Here is a 9,517-nt window from a genome sequence, read left to right as displayed (position 1 = left end):
TGTATATTGACTTCTGAATCGCTATAAATATTCTGCATTCCTCCTGTTAATGGAAAGTATGGATAGTTACACCCAGCTACAGTTTTCTTGGAAAGTGTTATACCAGCAAACGCAATCTTAAATTTTTCATGGCCTCGTGTACTAATTCACACTGATGGCAATAACAGCGTTTTGTGATGGCTCCTACTTACGAATACAAGGTGATTAAAATGATCATGTGCTTGATTTTAAGGCCGTAAGTTTAGCTCAGCCAGTAGTTCCTAATGCAGTATAAACACCGGATGAAAGGCATTTTTGTATTCCAAACCATATACAAACTCCTTCAGGTTCTTTCCTAAGAACCCAATGAAGAGGGTCAGCAGTTGGGTGCAGCTGAAGTGCATCATTCTCACCAGAGGTCAGCTTCCCATATAGCTTTGTTTTATGCGGTGGAACACAAACTAATGTAGTGGAAAAGCATGACCCCCATTTAAAGGTTGATTTGTATGATAATCAGTACATTTAGTGGCTTCAAAATGAATGTGTGTAAGGCCCTATCTTGCTTTAATTAAGGTAATTAAGACATATTTCCCTCTGCAGACAGCTATTTAATTTTATGGCTTTCAGTGATCAGATTAGAATATTTGTTTTACAATTTTACCACAATTCAATACTCGGGGAAAGTGCCTTTCTCGATCTACTTCTGGCAGCAGAGCACACTGGTGTAAAAACTGGCGAGGCAGCGCGCCTATTTCCGCGGAACTTTTACATTTTAGCTACGTGTGTCCCCCAGACCTCTTCAGTTATTTATTCGGCGCATCCCTGGCGCACTGGGGTTTCCCCCTGACGGCGGAGCGGCGCAGCCCGGCTCCTTCTCCCCAAAGTTTCCCCGTCCCCAAAGCGGGAGGCGGGGGGGGGGGGGGGGGGGGGGGAAGGATGCGGTTTTCGCCAGGGATTTCGGCAGAGCGTGGTCGCGGCCGGCTCGTCACCTTCTGACCCGGCCCAGGCACCTTCCCTCCCGCCGCGGTTCGCTCTCGGCGCTGCGCTGCGAGCGGCGGGGGCTGCGCGGGGGCTGCGCGGGGGCTGCGCGGGCTCAGCCGCCGCCCGGCTGCCGCCCCGCACGGGCAGCCGGGGAGGGAAGCGAGGCAACTCCGCCGCGTTTTCGAAAGCGACCGCTCGAGCAAGCTGCTAACTCGGTCCCTTCCCGGGGCTGGCACAGGAACAGGAGCCGTGGAGCTACTCGTGTGGAGGACAAACGGGAATAGCTGCTGCTATCTTAGGATCAGCCAGCAAGATTGATGGAAGAGTCGAAAGGAGCGTTTACTTATTTTTTTAATTAGGATTGTGATTATGAAGTATCCTGATGCAGGGTGATGTTGCTAGTCATTTCCATTACGTAGAGGCAATCCCCACCTAGCTGCACTAAAGCGCATCTTGCCGCTTACCCCGAAGGAAAATGGGTGGTTAGAAACAATTTCTTCCTCCATGAGCTGTAGATGAAGGACCTTTGACAACGCAGAGATTTTGAGATCTGTTCTTTTCAGACACGCGAGTATCCTGAAGAGTGTGGAGTCCCGCGAGCAGAAAGTGCTGATAAGCCTGGCGAAGCCCGAGTTACCGTTGAAGTACGGAAGGACCCATTAAGAGCAGTTTAAGAAGTTTGGAAAGAACGTGACAATGTCTTGAATTCGTCTCATCTTTTGGTGTTAGTGGTGCAGGAGCCGGCATGTCTTGCTTGCATCAGAGGACGTCCTGCTCTCTGCTTTCACTAACACCTACCGTCCAAAAAGATTTACTGATAGTCACGTTAAAAAAAAAAAAAAAATCTCTCTAAGTCGATAAGGAAGGCATATCCTTTTGTTCTTTCTCTACTAAAATAGGAAGCTTATTGGCAATCCAACAGAGTAAGGAAGACTGGACTGTGATTTTTAGAGAGTTTAGTCACATTTAATAGTTGACGTTAGGAAGACGCTTTCCTACAAAGCTCTAACACAAGTGTGACTGCACACTTCTCAAATTAAACTCTGAAGGCTGAAATTTAATTAAACTTCGGTAAGTCTGGTAATGCTGCTTCAGTTATGTTCAAGTTAAGAGCACCAAAATAACTTACTCTGAACTTCAAATGTGTATTAATAAGTAGTTGACGTTTGTTGTTTATCCGGTGAGCTTTGCACAAGGAAGAAATTATACAATCTTTCTATTTATAATAGAGGAGCATCTTAACTCACTGTATTTGGAGGCGGTAAAAAGTTCAAGTTAGTACTAGATGAATGGAATTAGCTAAGGTAATGCAAATGGCTGAAGTAGTAGTGCAAAAATATACCACTTTCTATGTTTGCATTTGCAATTTTAATTTTGTGTTAGAGGTCTGTAAGCCAAAAAGAAGTAAACCATATGTAAAGCCCTGACTCTACAAGATTTGCTTTTAGTTTAGCAGAAATGCTATTTTGTATACAATGCAACAGTTACAGCATTTGGCGTAAGTTCAGGGTTAAGATTATTCATGTTTGTCTAGCTATGTATGTTTTGTAACAGAGTTCTGTGCGATTCACATTTTCACACTTCGAGTGCTTTCTTACAAGGACTAAAACCTTTGTAGGATATTTTATTTGAAAGACAAGGTCATGACGATTCCAGTTCTACCTATACCGTCTGGGCACTTACCTGCACAGAACTCTATCTGGAGAGGTCTCTCTGACTCCTGCCTTTTAAAATGAAATCCCACCACTTCAGAGTCACCCCCAAAGCCAGTGCAGATTATTCATTTCCATCCCCTCGGTTTAGTTTTGGTATCTTCAAAAGAACTTTTCCAAACCTGTACGTGAAAGTAGTTACTCAGTAATATTACATCTTTCCTAGGGATGAAAACAAGTTATTTCCGTTATAAAATATCTGTTTTGTTTTCTGTATGCTCAATATTATGAATTACACAATGGCTGTCCACTTACAAACGCTTCAAACACTTGTGGTTTTCTATTACACTTGCTGCACAACGGTGCTTTGTGGTGCTGGCGATTTGTGTGTGTGTGTGTGTGTGTGTGTGTGTGCGCGCAGAATCTGCTGCGATTCTCAAATGCTGATCTCAGCACCGTCGAATCGGTTTAAATACCCGGGCACCTCGCCCCTCAGGTCGAGCCCAGCGAAGTGCAAATGCAATGGAAAACACAGGGGTAAAACACTCGCATGTGAGACGAAACTGCCGGACGGACCATAGACACACCCCAGCAGTGCTCGTCGCTACCCTCTGCAGTAACGTTCCTATGATCAGGAGGTACTTCCAGTCATTTCGGGTCAGAGGAACACAGGGATTTTCCCTGGGAGCGTTTAAGATAACATAGTCGCGCCTCTTTCACTACAGAGTCGGAGATGTGGCCGATAAATTTAAGTTTGGAAAATCGAAGTGCTGCAGCGGGTAGCCAGCGAAACGTTCAAAGCTGCTCCTCAGCCTAACTTCCCCGAGTGTTTCGCACCTCGTATGCGAAATGCCTTTGAGTTTAAAAGGAAAGGATAAAGGAATAAAAAAGAGAGCGGTCCTAGATAGATCCTCTCGATAGGTAACATCTCAGCGTGTGAAAAGTTACGGCTACTACTTTGAGTCGAGAGGATGCCGAGGAGTCGGGGAGAAAAATAAGCGGAAGCGCCTTTGTACGCGAGGGAGAAACGGCTTTAAAAGCAGATGTTTAAGCTGTAATCAGGTCACTCAGCACCGGCTCCCGCCCAGCTCCGAAAATTGCCGGGGTGCGGAGGAGAGGCCGGGGCGGGGGGGCTGCGGCTGCCCGTGCGAGGGGCGGGCTGCCGGGCCGTGGAGCCCCGCCGGCGCCCATCGGCCTGCCGGGGCGCGGGGCTGCCGGGCGGCCCCGCCGCCGCCGTGCCCCGGCTGTCGGCAGCGGGCGAGGTGCCTCGGCGGGCGGGCCGCGGCGCCGGCTCCGCTGGAGCGGCGCTGCAGGGAGTCGCGGATTATTTCCCCAAATTCTTCCCCTCCCCTCATAAAAATAAATAGGTCCCCGCGGAAAACAAAATACGGCGGCGGGAAGCGTTCTGCCTCCGCCGGGAGGAGGGAACGCGTAATGAAGCCGTGTAAGTTCATTAGTGTTTGCAATCAGGAGCACGCAGACACCTTCATCAGGGCAGAAAGCTGCGAAGAGCCATTCATCAGCCTGAAGTGCTGCTCGCGGATGACCCCTAAATCACCGCCGCCGTCGTGGATGCGCTGATTGGGCACAGCGTGGGAGCCGCGCCGCGGCACTCCGCGCGAACCGGCGGCGGGAACGGGGGAGGGCAGGAGGCAAAGGCGCCGCAGCCCGGCGAGTCGCGTCCCGGGGCAGCGGCGGGGCCCTCGCCCCGCTCCCCCGCGCTACGGCGCAAGTAGGTGCTGGCGGCGGCGGCGGCGGCGGCGGCTCCTCCCCGCGCTCCTCCCCCGCCCGGCACGTTGCTGTGCGCGCACCTTCACCCTCCCCTCCCGCAAGAAGAGGGGCCAAACTCCCTGCCCGCCCCGGCGGGGGAGGAGGCGGGGAAAGTGAACTCCGCGGGGCGCGTAAGCCCCCGCGGCGGGGGGCGCGGGCAGCTAACTCGTGGCCCTCCCCCCGCCCGGCCCCCGGCCCTCCCCCCGCTCCCTCCCGCCCTCCTCTCCCGCCCGCCCGGCCTGACAAAGTGCCGGCGTGCGCCGCTCTCCCCCGCGCTGCTGCCGGGGCGCGGAGGCGGCGAGGCTCGCAGCGCGCCCGCGGTAAGTGGCGCGCTCCGCGCCCGCGGGGGCGGCTGGCCGGCCGGCAGCGGGGAGCCGGGTCCGCTGCCCTCCCCCGGCCGAGGGCGGGCGGGTGAGCGCGCTGGGGGCCGGTGCGCGGAGGACGGCGGAGGGTTTCCGCGGCCCGCCCTCCCCCCCACCCCCGAGGTGACACCGCTGGCGGCGGGACCTGCGGCGGGCGGGAGCCGCGGGGCGCCCCGGGACGTGCGGCTGCGGCCGGAGCGCGGCCCCAGGTAGGGCTACGCGGGCGAGCTGGAGGGAGGGGCCGGGGGCGCAACTTGATCTGGAAACTCCGCGGTGCGGTGCGGAAAATTGAGCGGGGGGGGGCGGGGGCTGGGTCTGTCAGCATCGCTGCGCGGCCTCGGCGGCGCCCCGCGGTGTGTGGGGGGAGCGGGGTCGCTCGCCCTGGGGCGCAGCGCGGGCCCCCCCTCCCTCTCCATCTCCCCGCCCGCGGCGTGTGCGCGCGGCGGGCGTGTGCGCGCTCCCGGCCGCGCGGAGCGGCGGTGGGACTTGCCACCGCAGCAATTTCGGTGCTTTCCCAAGTCGGCTTCATCACTCTGGGAAGATGAATGGAAGTGCCCGTACTTCTGTCTGGTGCGCGTAGCGGCAAGGGCGGAGGGGCGAACGCTCGTCCTAGTAAGTTTATGGTGGGTTTTGAACTTCGTTCGTGTTAGCTCGGGTCTGTGAGCGCGGGGCTCTCCCTCCGAGTGGCTCGTCCTCTGGCAACGTGTTTGTCAAACGGTTGCAGGCGGTGACAGACTCTACCGGGTGGTCTGCTACTCTGGAAGTAATACCGGGGCTTTACCGGCTCTGCTGTTAAAGGAGGGGGGTTTGTGAGGAAAACCGTCAAGGGTAGCATCTTTAAGGACTTGTTCGATAAATTGTAGTGAAAATAGTGTTACTATGCAGCGAAAACACGCGGTGACCGAAAGAAACTGCATGTCGCTGTGGTTTGGGGAGGGAAGGGGGTGGTCTCCCTCATGAAATTGCAAACATTTCTGGTATCTGGTGGGTTTTTTCTTTACGTGGATGTAGGAGGCAGGTCCATTGTTCCGTGGGCTTAAAAGTTTTATGTTGTGAGGTTGCTTTAAAGCAAAGTAATGTAACAAGATAAAATACACAAAAAGACATCTTTATGTGCTCACACACTGTTCAAAGTTTTAATAGGAGCTATTTTTGTAAGATATCACATAGTTCTAGGTTCATCTAAATTTTTAGATTTAAAATAATTTTTTATAAGAAAACTTCAGTTTTATTTTTGTACCTTCTAGATATCATGTGTCCTCTACATTAAACCACCTTAGTTGGATGCTTGTTTGGTTTTATCTGGGTGTTACCTGCTGCATTTTATATATACTTCTTCATGCAAAGTATTTTGCATCATTCCGTTGAAGAGTTACAGTAATAATCTGTGGATGCTTACATCCTAAAATTCAGTCTAGTGAAGAGCATACTGAAGTATAAACACTGCTTGTCTATGGTCAGTTGTCTTACAGAAGAGTTAATTGTAAAACACTTAAACACGCTCTCTGATGAAAAATATAGCTGCTCTTCCCTTTTAAAATAATCCAAGTGCTATTCAGAATTATTAATGCATTCATATCTAGGAGATTGGTTTGTACATTGGTATGTAAGGAAAGATTTTCATGAAGTGTACTTTGATGTAATGTAAGAATAGTTAGGAAGAATGGGCCCTATATGGGTATGAATATGTATGAAAAATATATAACTTAAATTTGGGGAAAATACAGTAGGTTGAGAAAAATAATATTATTTTACAATTCCTAGTTTTGCGGTTATGAACTTGCTGGGTTATTTTCAATGGTCTGGTAAATTAGGGGAGGGAAAAAAGCCAACAGTACTAAAGTATTAGATGCATACATCAGATTAAAAAGTGAAATGAGTTTACATGAGTGAACACTGAGATGAAAGATACTGTTTCGTAGAAGAAATACTTGACCAGGCTGAGAAGATTCTTTCATTTAATATTTATTGGAGGAAAAAAATCCAGAATAACACTCATAATCCGGTTAGCAAGTTAAGACTGGTACTTCAATCAAATCTCTTTGAGCCAGGAGTAATTATTCTCTGTTCAAATGGAAAAAGGAAAAAAGGATTTAGTAATACAAACTAGATTTAAAGTTACAAATCAATCCACAATAGCTGCTTTTCATAAGCAGCTATTTGATACGAACCCCATAAAATATGAGAAAATGAAATAATAATCAACCTGAAAGTACATTTTTGTCATCTCCTAGCCCCAACAATTAACAGATTATAGGCTCGGCTCAGTAAGATACCCAGTACCTTTACCTCCAATTGAAATCAGTGAGCTTTATGCAGACTGATGCCCATGTAGATTGATGCAAAAACTCCCACTGACTTGCATCAGTTTTGGATTAGGCCCAATAAAAACTGAGAGTGCTCAGCAACTTGGAGGATCAGGTGCTGTTCGTGAAGGGGCATTGTGCTATATAGACTTAAAAGAAAACACCAGAGACTTGTGCTAAGGCTTCAGGTCAGAAGTATTTATAATTTTATAGTGATACTTCATTTACTGTACTGAATGCTGCATTTCTGCTATAGAAAACTCATCTCTCTGGCAGTTTACAAAAGGAAATATAAAATTCTTAAAGAGAAGTCTTAAAATATTTTTTCAGAATCTTACGCAAGTATGTTGCACTCGTGTAAGATTTAGAGGCAGATTTGAACTGGTACTGCACATTAGAGATTGTTAATCTGATTAACATATGTATATAATATTATTGTTGTCTTTTAAGAATAGCTTTACTGTGTAATCCGTTCTATTAACTGAATACATGTAAACTCGTTAGGTTTACTGTTTTAGCAAATGTAGTGATAATGTGACGTTAGCTCCTGCAAGTTTGTGCAGTATCAACTGCACAAAAAATCATCAGCAATAATTTTAGTGTGTTATAATAAAGACTTTGGTTTGATGAAATAAATTTTTCTTCCTAGGCTAACTGGTGTAAATAAGTAACTTTTTTCAGGATGCTTGCACGCGATTCTTCTTCATAGGCTGAAGAGTATCTTGTGATCTTAAAATAAATGCTTTAACCTTATAATAGCGTAGTATTATTTGCAAAGAGTTTTAGCTTGTGGTAAAGTATATCAGAAACCCAAAATTAGGGTAGGTAGCCACACTGTCAGCTGAGCAATTAAAACAAAACAAAACCCTGAACACAATTTTTTGGAGGTTACAGAGGCTTTAAAGAGTACCGTTGTACAAATGTGCTGCTTTAACAACCTTTCCTTTTCTTAGTTCTGAAACTGATTAATTGCTGTGTCTTATAAAACCTGATTTATTTCATACTTTTTTCATACCAAGCATTACCATTATGAAGCTCTCCTTATAATTGAGATTAATGTTTCTGAGCAAAGAAGTGGTTTGGAGGGCTGCATTCATTTTGAGTGCTGTTCTAATCAATTTTAGATACAGCATTTCACAATGTATCAGTCTGCATCCAAACCTGCCTTATTATGTGGAATTAACTTGTTAGTGATTGATAGCGAGCCTGCTCCATCTCCAGAGGTGATTTGTTTCAAAACAAGTGTTACGGCTTCCAAGAGTTTGAGTACAGGGTCAGGCGACTCAGGTGCCCTTTCTGTGGCCTGACTGAAGCTCGACAGAGTAGTTAGAAAAAAAATGGTGTGCTTTTATGGAGGGGAAAAAAAAAACCCAAACAAACAAAACAAAACAAAAAAACCAAACTCAAAACCCAAAACCCTACACCTACATTAAATGGTGTTCCTTAAACTATGGTATTGGTCTTCACATACGGTCTGCAGTGACAGGTATAAGGCACAGATAGTGTCTTCGTGCATCACTCCGTACTGTAACAATGCATGTCTGCTAGATTATTTCGAAGAATAGCTTTAGTGTTTGAAATTAAAACTCATGAGGCTAGTTTCAGATGTCAAGGTGTATGTCTACTGCATATTGCCTGCGTAGGTAACGAAAGACGTGCTGATTCTTTTTCTCTCTTTTAAAAGTAGCAAGCATAGTGCTCGTTTCGATGTCTACTGAAATATTTGCACATTCCCTTTGTGTGCCGTCTGGTCTCAGCTTCACCACCTTTTCATTCTTAACCAATAGTGTATGGTCACACGCTACTGCTGAGTGTGATGCATAAATATTTAAAGTTCAGGAAAAACTGATTTCTCAATAGTGAGAGACAAATAAATAAAAAAGGCCAAACTTTAAAAAAAAAAAAAGGAAACCTCTGAAAATAGTAAACACAATTCTAAGAAGATTTACGTGTGTGCATCTATTATCAGGATAGTGACTTCAATCTAAATTATAATTATTTATGTATTTCTTGCAAGACATGCTAATAGCATTCAGTAGGTTTTTTAAGTTTGCATGTTGAACTAATTGCATGAGTCTTGTAGTTTAAGTGTCTGTAAACAATATACAAAATGCTGCAGCTGAAGCATTGCATAAAAATATTTCCAGTCTTATGCAGATCAGAAGCTAATAAAATTACAAAATGTTTACAAATACCAGGCTGTAAGTGCTCCACGCCACTCAGCTTAGTCTTTTGCTGTGGAAGAAACGTCAGTACAGGTTCATTTTAATACTGTAACTGAAATAGCTGCTACTGAACTAATACAAAGGGAATAATCTTTTAAACATATTATAAAATAGAGAATACAACACAAACTGTATCTCTGATTACCTTCTTAGATGGAGGTCTGTCTGCACGATACATATTTTCATCCTACAGTATATTGACTTTTGTTGTAAAATACTTTTTATGCAAAGGTGATGCTTGG

The 9,517-nt window shown here is 46.5% G+C and overlaps 1 protein-coding gene across 8 annotated transcripts in view; it reads left to right on the top strand.

Moving 5' to 3' along the window:
- The first annotated feature begins 4,636 nt into the window (after positions 1-4,636).
- The window catches only part of TENM3 (teneurin transmembrane protein 3), a 432,264-nt gene continuing 427,383 nt past the window's right edge, over positions 4,637-9,517 (top strand). For all 8 annotated transcript variants that reach the window (XM_076336476.1, XM_076336477.1, XM_076336471.1 and 5 more), the window contains exon 1: positions 4,637-4,702. The gene's annotated coding sequence lies outside the window, so the exon portion shown is untranslated. The remainder of the gene's footprint in view (positions 4,703-9,517) is intronic.

The sequence above is a fragment of the Aptenodytes patagonicus genome, chromosome 4 (assembly GCF_965638725.1).
Source record: "Aptenodytes patagonicus chromosome 4, bAptPat1.pri.cur, whole genome shotgun sequence".
Taxonomy (NCBI): Eukaryota; Metazoa; Chordata; class Aves; order Sphenisciformes; family Spheniscidae; genus Aptenodytes; species Aptenodytes patagonicus.
This window is presented reverse-complemented; position numbering and strand designations above follow the sequence as displayed.